General features: G+C 48.2%; 1 non-coding gene across 1 annotated transcript; it reads right to left on the bottom strand.

The window, feature by feature from the left end:
- Nucleotides 1–9,732: 9,732 nt before the first annotated feature.
- Trnag-gcc (transfer RNA glycine (anticodon GCC)) lies at nucleotides 9,733–9,803 on the bottom strand. Its single transcript has one exon. It is a non-coding gene; the product is annotated as a tRNA-Gly (tRNA).

The following is a 9,803-nucleotide window of genomic DNA, read 5'->3' as shown; positions in this document are numbered from 1 at the left end:
CCGATTTTATCGAAATGCGTTGCATGTGGGAGAGAAAGTTAAATTCAAGTGACTGTGGGAAACGAAATCTTGATTTATGGCTCGAATTATTTTCGGAAAACTGCCGAAAATCGGGAAGTTGGAAAATAATAGAAGCACGAAGTTTACAAATTCCTAACTCTACACCAAGAACACATATCGCAGTTACGTAAATTGCGTCCGTCAGAACGTTCGAAGCGGTCAAATGTTGTCTATTAATTTATATATTATGCGAATTCGTTACGATGTTTACACAGGTATTGCAAACGTACAATTTATATAATAGTGGTGTAAATGAGAGCCGTGCAAAATAAATTTATTTTGTCCGCTTTAGATGTACTATGCGATGTAATTTACTGAATGATTGTATCACTTTTAGTTGCCGAGTTAAAAAATTATAAACCCGTAGTTTTGTTTGCTGAAGATTTGCGATTTTCAACAATTTTTATTAAGAACTTGAGAGCCGCAATAAAGGATTCACTTGCAGCAGTCACTGGAGTTTAACTGTTTATATTAAATGCAACGAATTTGATCCAATTCGGTGCTGTCGTCGACAAAAACTGTTTCACCTTTCCCATGTAGTTAAATAGGAGCCCCCGCGCTAAAGCTTCCTCTTAACGTACAAATAAAGACTGCAATATCAACGTCAAGTAGATGTTGTTCTGTGATGCAGTGTTACATCATATATAGTCACCGATGGGGTGACCTCGCATAATGCGACGTAACTTAGTTACTAAATCGGTTGGGAAATACTTGATATCACGTTGTTCGCTGCAGGCAAAGGTCTGTTGAAGGCTAATTGGTCGAAGGTTAAAGAAAGAGCAGAGCGCTTTGCACGTGGATCCGGTTATGGGGGCAGCGCCCGTAAATGTCGACACTGACACGCGACGCACGCTCTTGGACGCTACAGGCGCGTCATGCTCGCGTGGTGGATCTCTGCACGGGGGAAATTTTTCTCTACACGCGAAGGCGAACAAAGTGATTCTTGTTTGCAGTCAATTACGTGTTCTCCACTGCCCGCTCTGCCTGGCCATATCCCTCCGTAGTTTCCAAGAGAGAAACGCCCCCATTGATGGAATGAGGCGAATAAACAGGCGTGCGACTTAATTATTGCTCGTAACCGCAACGTGGGTGTGTATTACGTCACTGTCGAGCTTGTTAATTCGATAAGAAAGGTCATTAAAAGTAAAGACATCGTTTATTTTTAAGCCGGCATGTATGAAGTTTGCAAAAAAGGGGCCTGTAAGAAATGTGCTATGATCACTTAGTCTCTACGCAATGTACCAAAAAGATGTCGCTTTAAGCTTCAGTTCGAGGGGTCCTATCCAAATTTCTGAGAACAGAGAAACCGTTTTTCTCAGCAAGTACTACACCGAATTTTATGAGGCTTGTTGCATTTAAAAGGAAAAGTTAAAATCTGGTGAATGTTCAAGTGGAATTTCGATTCAGGCTTTTTCAAAAAACAAAACTGTCACCTTTACAATCCTGTAACTCAGCAAGGAACAATGATATCACAATTTTGTAAAACACGCCTTAAAAGAAATTTAAGCGAACAGAATTTGTGTAATAATCATCGCTATGAAGTGCATCATTCTTATGCGAGTAGGACATTTGCAATACACTCGTTAACATTGTAACAATATCACGTAAGCGCAAGCGTAAACCTTATATATATATATATATATATATATATATATATATATCAGTGGAGCGAAGAATCACAGGAGCCGGTACATAAATAGTTAAAAAAATAGAAGCACGTAGCAAAATCATAACAAACACTCTCGCTGAAAGACGGACCCCCGGCCGAAACGTCAGTACAGTTATGTTTTCCCCACGTTCTTCTATTTTTTGAACTATATATCTATATATATAGTTACGGGGAATATTTAATTAACCGTGAACGGCTAGCGCTTGCCTAGTCAAGACTGTACACAGCGCACAGGTGCCAGCAGGTTTTCAGTCCGACAAGAGAGCCTCTGACCCAGCCCCACTACAATGTCTTTGTCTTTGCCATTGCTCGTGACATTATCCCCGGCCGATGAAGCACCGTCCCGGTGCTTGTTGTGATCAAAATGGATTATCACAGTTGTAAAGTTTGAGACGGGAAACATGTACGATGTCAGTTCGAGGTGCGGCAGTCGATGAGGTGGATGCCATGGGAGATATCTCATAGGTGACAGGAGTCACCCGGCGCAGCACGCGGTAGGGTCCGACGTACCGCGACATTAACTTTTCACACAGGCCGACAGGACGAGATGGGAGCCAGAGAAGGACGAGAGAGCCCGGTGGAAAATCAGTATCCCGGTGTCGACTGATCGTAGATGGCCTTTTGAGCGGTCTGCGATGACGTGAGCCGAGCGCGGGCTACTGTGCGCGCGACGAGCGCACGCGTGATGACATCTTGCGCATAGGAAGTCGTGGACGGAGAGGCCGGATCAGAAGGGAGCAAGGTGTCAAAGGGTAGTAAGGGATCGCGTCCAAAGAGAAGATAGAAGGGTGAGTAGCCGGCAGTTTCATGACGCGATGAGTTGTATGCAAATATGACGAACGGGAGCGCAACGTCCCAATCGTGGTGGTCATCGGAAACGTACATGGAAAGCATGTCGGTCAGTGTACGGTTTAAGCGTTCGGTGAGTCCATTAGTTTGAGGGTGATATGAGGTCGTGAAGTTGTGATGAGTAGCACATGATCGAAGTAGATCGTCAACCACACGAGACAGGAAGCAGCGACCGCGATTTGTGAGTAGGTGACGTGGAGCACCATGTTGGAGGATGACGTCGTACAGTAGGAAGTCGGCTACGTCTGTGGCGAAGCTGGTTGGCAACGCTCGAGTAATTGCAAATCGAGTGGCATAATCCGTAGCGACTGCAATCCATTTGTTGCCTTTCGCGGAAATTGGAAAGGGACCCAGTAAGTCCAGGCCCACTCGATAAAATGGCTCGGCTGGAACGTCAATTGGCTGAAGGAGACCAGCGGGTAGAGTCGCAGGTTTCTTCCGACGCTGACACAGGTCACAAGAACTTACGTAGCGGCGAACGGACCGATAAAGGCCCTGCCAGAAAAAGCGTCTTCGTATGCGATCATAAGTTCTGGAGACGCCTAAGTGCCCGGAAGTGGGGGCGTCATGAAACTGGATGAGGACATCCCTGCGCAGATGATGCGGGACAACGAGCAGGAGTTCTGCGCCGTCGGGGTGCATGTTGCGGCGGTAAAGAACGTTATCCTGAAGCATGAACATGTTGAGGGAAGGGTCGAGGGTGCCGGATTGCCGACGGTCAATAAGAGAGAGCAAAGATGGATCTCGACGTTGTTCGTCGGCCACATGGGTGAAGTCTGTTATCGCCAAGACATAGGTGTCGGGGTCCGTTTCAGTGGAGTCGGATGGTTCAACGGGATGGCGGGAGAGGCAATCGGCGTCATTGTGTAACTTGCCAGATTTGTACACTACCGAGAACGTGTACTCCTGTAATCGTAATGCCCAACGGCCGAGCCTCCCTGTGGGGTCTTTGAGTGTTGAAAGCCAGCAGAGCGCATGATGGTCTGTTATGACCACGAACGGCCGTCCATATAGGTACGGACGGAATTTCGCGACAGCCCAGACGAGAGCTAAGCACTCCCGCTCAGTAATGGTGTAATTCTTCTCCGACTGTGACAGAAGACGACTAGCATACGCTATCACACGGTTGGCTCCGTTCTGTGTTTGGGCGAGGATAGCACCAATGCCATGGCCGCTTGAGTCAGTGCGAAGTTCTGTTCTAGCAGCCGGGTCAAAATGAGCCAGTGCCAGCACAGGTGGTGTAGTGAGGGCAGAAATCAACGACGCAAAGGAAGGCGCTTGGTCCGTGCCCCAAGAAAAGGCCGCATCATTTTTGAGTAGGTCCATGAGGGGTCGAGCAATGTCCGCGAAGTTGAGAATAAAGCAGCGAAACTAGGAGCAGAGCCCAAGAAAGCTGCGTACTTCTTTCGTGGACCGTGGAACTGGGAACTCGCGGACGGCACGGACCTTGTCAGGGTCCGGTTGGACACCAGTAGCGTCGACTAAGTGTCCAAGTAATTTGATCTGGCGGCGCCCAAAGGTACACTTAGACAAATTGAGCTGGAGGGCAGCCCGGCGAAAGATGTAGAGAATGGCCGACAGACGAGGGAGGTGGCAGTCAAAGCTGGGCGAGAAAACGATGACGTCGTCCAGATAACAAAGACAGGTGGACCATTTCAGACCGCGTAGAAGAGTGTCCATCATGCGTTCAAAAGTTGCAGGAGCATTACACAACCCAAAAGGCATAACCTTAAATTGGTAGAGGCCGTCGGGTGTGATGAATGCGGTCTTCTCGCGGTCGCGGTCATCGACGGCAATTTGCCAGTATCCCGAGCGGAGATCTAGCGACGAGAAATATTTGGCACCATGGAGGCAGTCGAGCGCATCATCAATTCGTGGGAGAGGATACACATCCTTCTTCGTTACCCAATTGAGATGGCGATAATCGACGCAAAACCGCCAGCTGTTGTCCTTCTTTTTCACAAGCACTACAGGGGATGCCCAAGGGCTAGAGGAAGGCTGTATAACATCTTTATCAAGCATTTTCTCTACCTCCTTTTTGATGACTTCGCGCTCAGAGTGAGATACTCGGTAAGGGTGCTTGTGAAGGGGGCTGGCGTCTCCAGTGTCGATGCGGTGGGCCACTACATGTGTACGTCCTAGTGGACTGTTCGCAACATCAAATACGTCAAAGTACGAAAATAGGACACCACGGAGTGCTTCACTTTGGGAAGGTAGGAGGTCGGGGGATATCATTTTGTCCAGAAGTGCCTGGGTTGGCGCCGGTATGGCAGGTTGCGTCGCGGTCTCAGCGTCAGCAGCGAATGCAGAAACAATACATTCTTCCAAAGGTGACAGTTCGGCTAGTGAAATTCCTTGAGGAAGAACATGGGTCGAAGTAGAAAAGTTGAGTACTGGAAGCAACGTTTTGTTGTTGGCAATAAGCACTACGGTATGGGGAAGTGCGATGTTCCGCGAGAGGATCAGATCTGTGAGGGGAGCGACCACATATTCACCATCAGGGACTGGGGGAAACGGTGACATAAGGACGTAGGTAGCAGCCAGCGCGGGTAGTCGTAGAAACTCCAGGGAACGTAGGCGAGCGTTACTTGATGCGGTGTCATCAGGACACAATGGCAGTTCAAGCCGCAAAATGCCAGAAGAACAATCGATGAGGGCAGAGTGGGCGCTCAAGAAGTCAATGCCAAGAATAACATCATGTGGGCAAGCGTCGAGAACGGCGAAGAGAACTGAAGTGTGGTGGCCGGCAACAGTAACGCGGGCAGTGCACATATCAAGAACAGGTGTTCGGGTGCCGTCAGCTACTCGCACAGTAGGAGAGACGGCAGGTGTCAGCACTTTGCGTAGGCGGCGTCAGAGCGTAGAACTCATAACAGATATGTGGGCGCCAGTATCGATGCGAGCAGTAACGGGCACGCCGTCGACGAGAACACCGAGCAAATTGCGTCTTGAAGTAGGGGTCGATAGAGGTTTAGCGGTCCTTGTCGTCAATGCAGCCTCACCTCCCGGAGCTGCACTGGCTAGTTTCCCGGGTGGTTTCCAGAGGAAGCCGGAGAAGGAGAGCGATGGCGTTGAGGGGAGCGCGACTGGCGACTCTGAGGTGACGGCGATCGGCTGGACCAGTGTCCTTGTGCGGCAATATCGGCGTAGGTCGATTCTGAGCGCGAAGAAAGACGGTGAGGATCACGGGCCGGGAGTTGGTCGTCAAGAAAAGATGTGCTGTAGTACGGGCCACGATCTTGGCGGCGGTCACCAGGGAAACTTGGTCGGTAATTCCGACGATTGCGGCAGTGGCGTGAAATGTGGCCGACGCGAGAGCAAGAAAAACAGATTGGTCGATCGTCAGCCGTCCTCCACTCAGAAGCGTTGCGGTATCGGGGTGTGAACCGGGGAGCGGAAGCGGCAGCAGCAACAATTGGGGCGGTGTGGTGTTCAGTGGGAGGACCGGAAGCGCACATGGGCGGAGGGGCGTAACTGGGGGCTTGTGGAAATACTACGCCCATATTTGCAACCACCTGACGTACGACGGCCTGAATGGGAGATATTGTCGCCAAATGGTCGTGAGCAGGTGCCTGATAAGCGGCTGGAGCCATGGCTTCGAGCTCCTGGCGAACAATCCTGGCCAAGTTGTTAGGCGGCGAGAACGGAGGGGGCGTCACGGGATCATCGCACGAGGAGGTCGCAGCTGTATTCGGGAGTCTGTTAAAGCGCTGAGTAATCCGCCTGCTTTTTGCTTGTTCAAACCGCCGGCATTCTGTGATAATGGAGTCAACCGTGGTGCAGTTCTTACACATGAGGATGTTGCAGGCATCGTCAGCGATGCCTTTCAACACGTGGCCAACCTTGTCCGTCTCTGGCATGTCTTTGTCAATGGTATGGCACAAGGCTAGTACGTCTTGAATGTATGCGACGTACGACTCCGTGGACGTCTGAGCTCTGGCCGCCAGCTCGTGCCGGGCTGTCATTTTGGCGCGCGGCCGATCGGCCAAACAATGCACGCATCTTCTCCTTGCATAGGTCCCAACTTGTAAGTTCTTCTTCGTGCGTGTTAAACCACACCCGAGCCGTGCCTCGTAGGTAGAAAATGACGTTGGCAAGCATTAGAGTCTCATCCCACCTGTGGTGCTTGCTGACGCGCTCGTACAATAGGAGCCAATCGTCCAGGTCTTTGTTGTCCGTGCCGCAAAACGTGCCGGCGTCGAGGGGCTGCGAAAGGACCACGGTTGCCGGCGCCGCGGGCGCCGGCTGCGATGACTGCGTACTGTCTTCGGCCATGGAGGCTGGAGAAACGTGGCGTCCGCTCCGAAGATCCAGGGCCGGGTGGAATAGAGCCCGCACCTCCACCAAAAAGATGTTACGGGGAGTATTTAATGAACCGTGAACGGCTAGCGCTTGCCTAGTCAAGACTGCACAGAGCGCACAGGTTCCAGCAGGTTTTCAGTCCGACAAGAGAGCCTCTGACCCAGCCCCACTACAATGCCTTTGTCTTTGCCATTGCTCGTGACAATATATATATATATATATATATATATATATATATATATATATATAATTTGGCTACTTTAGATTCTCTAAGAGGTGTAGGTCAGCAGAGTTACGCAATTGTTTACTGTGCGCTTTTCTTTTGTTTACCCATATTACTATTTTTTTAGCATCCAAAGCAGACAAACTTGATATACCACTTTACATCTTACGTTAACTCGTTGCCATGTTTACAAAGGTTGTGCAAGAGCCCTAATCACACATTAGTGTTATATTTGAGAGTCACGTACAGTACATTCAATTTTTCTGGTTCAGACGTACTATTAGATACAATTTACAGAATCGCGATATCATTATTTATTGCTCAGTTAGATGGTTATAAGCTTGAACATTTAGTATTTTTGAAAAATTGCTAATTGCAGCCATATTTTTAAAAATCCATAACCTAAATAAAAAATTCGCTTCCGACAGACACTAGATGGTAACTTTTGCTTTCAAATGCAACATGCCTAATCAAATTTGGTGCAGCGGTTGCCGAGAAAAACTATTTCTCCTTTCTCATTTGTTTAGATAGGAGTCCCGAGGTAAAGATTGCTCTTAAATCAGAGCGGAACCAGTTAAGTCGAGTGCAACTGTTTTAGGACGGGAACGTAAAGCTTCCATATTTAAAACCTGCCAGCTACGGCGGTCGTATTTCGATGGAAGCGAAATGAAAAAAAAGACGTGTACGTGCATTGGATGCACGACAAGAACCTCCGGTGGTCAAAATTCATCCGAGTTTCCCACTACGGTGTGCCTCATAAACATATATCACAGTTTTTGCACGTAAGCCTTAACAATTTCATTTTAAAAGATTTAGAACAGCACGTGGTTCGTCCTTCATCCCTTCGTCCCCTCCGTACACACGTGGTAGCACCTGCTGACACCAACCATTGCTTACAGTGCTCCATAATTACTCACTTGGAAAATTCGAAACATGATGCAAAAGTGTGAAAATTTCCCATTTGTGCTCAGATGTCGTGCAACTTATTACCAACAACTTGCAGTTTATAAATGCTTTCAGAAGCTAAAAATGTGCTCAGCATTAGCGCTTTTTTCTTGACGCGGCACTAGTCATAGCTATCCGATAGCGACGAATTGATATACAAGCCGTCACCGTGTAATGAAGGCGAAAAAAGAGAACTATAGTACCAGAAAATTCGAATGATGAATATGACTCTTTATTGTATGATCAACGACGACTATCTAAACAACCTTCGGATTACAGATGAGATTGTTCTGTTCAGCAACACTGAGGATGAATTGCAAAAAACAATTCAGGGCCTTAACCGAGAAAGTCTAAGAGTGGGGCTGACTATTAATATTGAGAAGACAAAGCTAATGTTGAATAGGGTGGCAAGGGAACAAGAGTTCATGATCGCCAGTCGGCCTCTAAGTTTGTGCACGAGTGCGTTTATCTAGGTCAATTACTCACCGGGGACACTGATCATGAGTAGGAAATTTATAGAAGAATAAAATTGGGCTGGGGTGTATACGGCAGGCATTACCAAATAGAGAATGGAAGCTTCCCACTGTCATTGAAAAAAAAATACAATCATTGCGTTATACCGGTGGAAACATATGGGGCAGAAACTTGGAGTTTAACAAAGAATCTCGAGAACAAGTTAAGGACCGAAAAAAGAGCGATGGAACGAAAAATCTTAGGAGAAACGCTAAGAGACACGAAGAAAGCAGTGTGGATCAGAGAGCAAACGGGGATAGGCGATATTCTAAATGACATTAAGAGGAAAAAATGGAGCTGGGCAGGACATGTAATGCGTAGGATAGATAACCGATGAATCATTAGAGTTACAAGATGGGTGCCAAGGGAAGGGAAGTGCAATCGAGGACGGCAGAAAATTAGGTGATCTCATGAAATTGAGAAATTTTAGGCGCAAATTGGAATCAGCTAGCGCAAGACAAGAGTAACGGGAGATTTCTGGGAGAGGTCTTCGCCCTGCAGTGGACATAAAAATAGGCTGTTGATTATGTGCGACCATGAGCTCAGATAGAAAAGCAGCATTCAAATGACAATGATAGTGGTGAACACGGTCGTCGGCAATTCGAATCTCATGTAATAAATAGGAGCGCAATCACTTGTTGCTCACGTATATTCAAGCGTGTACAATGGTGTCCGCGTCACACATGCCATCTGATCAAACACACCTTCCTGCCATGGAATTCGCGACAATTTTTAGGAACTTTCTGAGGCAGAAAACGCGTCACGCGCGAATATTATAACCCAAAAGCGGGAGAGTTCAGCAAAGCGGTCAACGGCAAAATAATCTGGTAATCCTGTGTGGCAGCATCCATAAACCTGCTGCCGCGGCCATTTGGGGCCGCAAGAACTGCCCGTCCGGGAGCCGACATTCCACGTCCGCAGGCTGTGGTGGCCGGAGTGGATCCAATCCCCCTCAACCACCGTCGCCAATCCGCGGAACAGCCCTCCTTGCATAGCAATGAAAATTGCTGTATCTGGGGCAATGCGCATGCGAGCACTTTCTCACACATACAACGCTGGCCTTTTACCGGACGTTTCCGTAGCTAAACATGGACTTCTTCATGTTTCTCTTTATTAATGGGAACTCTAGGCCTTGTCAAACACCAAGAAGCGGACACAAATTTTCAAAAATTGCGTTGGCCGGGAATCGAACCCGGGCCACCCGCGTGGCAGGCGAGTATTCTACCACTCAACCACCGACGC

The sequence above is a fragment of the Dermacentor silvarum genome, chromosome 1 (assembly GCF_013339745.2).
Source record: "Dermacentor silvarum isolate Dsil-2018 chromosome 1, BIME_Dsil_1.4, whole genome shotgun sequence".
Lineage (NCBI taxonomy): Eukaryota > Metazoa > Arthropoda > Arachnida > Ixodida > Ixodidae > Dermacentor > Dermacentor silvarum.
The sequence above is the reverse complement of the archived record's forward strand: the minus strand, read 5'-3'. Positions and strand labels throughout refer to the sequence as shown.